The 1,744-nt window shown below is 48.3% G+C and overlaps 1 long non-coding RNA gene across 1 annotated transcript in view; it reads left to right on the top strand.

Moving 5' to 3' along the window:
* The window catches only part of LOC113457976, a 5,416-nt gene extending 4,591 nt beyond the window's left edge, over nucleotides 1-825 (top strand). The window contains exon 4 of the long non-coding RNA XR_003378442.1: nucleotides 543-825. This is a non-coding gene — a long non-coding RNA (uncharacterized LOC113457976). The remainder of the gene's footprint in view (nucleotides 1-542) is intronic.
* Nucleotides 826-1,744: the final 919 nt, after the last annotated feature.

Here is a 1,744-nt window from a genome sequence, read left to right on the forward strand (position 1 = left end):
TATATATATATTGTATTTGAATACACTTCCTATCTACACACAAACACATCCTTGATTTTCACCTCTTACCTTTGACCCGACACATCTCTCCTCAGAGCCTGGGTTTCCCCTACCTGGTTTCCGGAGAATTCTTCTCCAGCCTCCCCAGCTTCACCTTTGCTGTAAATACAGCAAGCTACCACTTGTAGCAAGGCAGAACCTGTAGCCTTTCTGCTAGGACCCTCGGGCCAGGGAAGGGGTCATGAGATAATTTTGCTTCTTACAAACAAATAACTCGAGGCCCAGGGAAAGAGGTCAAAACTTTGCAAAGGGAATAAATCTAAAACAACAAGACTCTTCCCTTTTGCTTGCCCAGTACTTAAGAGACTTCTTTGCAAAAGGGGCAGGGCCAGGAGCAAATCTTTTGCTATCCAACTCCCCACCACAACCCCTTCCAGATGCCTAGGAATCCTGAGGCCCTTGGGGAGGGGAGGTAAAGAGGAGTTGACACAGCCATTGGCGGTGGCTTTGAATTCTGACATTTCCCTTTTGGTTTTCCACAGGGTCCTTCCCCTCCTCATGGTCCACCACACCCTGGTCCTGGTGGACCCCCACCTCCAGGACCTGCTTGCCCAGCCCCTGGTCATGGTCCTGGGGGACCTCCCCCTCCAGGACCTGCTTGCCCAGCCCGTGGCCATGGCCCCGGGCACCCTGGTCCTCACCATCCCCATGGCCCCGGGCACACTGGTCCTCATCACTGAGAAATGAGAAGACGAGAGGACACAAGATGAGGAGGCTACACAGAACCCCCAGCTGACCCAGCTCCCAGACTTACCCAGAATTTTCCTTTCCAAATAAATAGATTTCTGTATGCCATTTTGTTCTCCTCTGAGGTTGTCTTTCTTCATATCCAACCTGGTACTCAGGGTCCAGTTCTATCTAATTTGTAAAAACAGATGTCCATCTTGACATTCCCAGAAGCATGACTGGTAGTGACCACAACACAGGGCTGATTAATACTACTGATCCCAGGGACAGCACCCTATTCTCTGCCCATCCACTCCTGTCCAGCTGCTCCTGTCAGTCTGCATACATTCTCACCATTTCCTGAAAATACACTGATCTCCTGACCTACTTATTATTTTATTGAGCTATCCATTTTTCTCTGACCCCTTCCCCGACATCTTTTTGTTGCTATTTTTGCTTAGCTATTGTTTGATGTCAGTTATAGGGGCTGCAGCAGAGAGAGAAGCTCACCAAGATGCTATGCCTTCATTTTCTGAAGGAACACCGGGGTTCAGCCTTCTTGGAGAAGGATGACAGCCAGCTAGCTGACTCCAGTTACTTTATTCAAACATACACAAGGCTAATAGGGGCTGGCAAAGGTTCCAACTCCCACAGTCATTTGCTCCTGCTGCCCATGAGAGCAGACAGCACTCACAGATCTCAGTCCCTTCTGATTATGGCTAGCCATAACCAAAAGTACAGACTCCAGGTTAGCCAGGAGTGTCATAGGACCACAGTCGGTGTAGATGCAAGCACTCTCATGTAGCATCAAGTGCAGAGTCTCCAGAGAGACATTTCTTCAAGGTTTCAACAGTCTCAAAACAATCTTCAGTCTCTACTGATTAACCCAAACATAGCAAAGGCTTTGCTGAAACATTTCTCTCAAAGCCAGACAGAAAGGCTGCACATTACCTATCACTACAATGCAAACCAAAAGAAAGAAGACTTAGCTTTATCATTCAGGGCTCAACCCTGCTGC

This window comes from Microtus ochrogaster, assembly GCF_000317375.1.
Source record: "Microtus ochrogaster isolate Prairie Vole_2 chromosome 14 unlocalized genomic scaffold, MicOch1.0 chr14_random_1, whole genome shotgun sequence".
Taxonomy (NCBI): Eukaryota; Metazoa; Chordata; class Mammalia; order Rodentia; family Cricetidae; genus Microtus; species Microtus ochrogaster.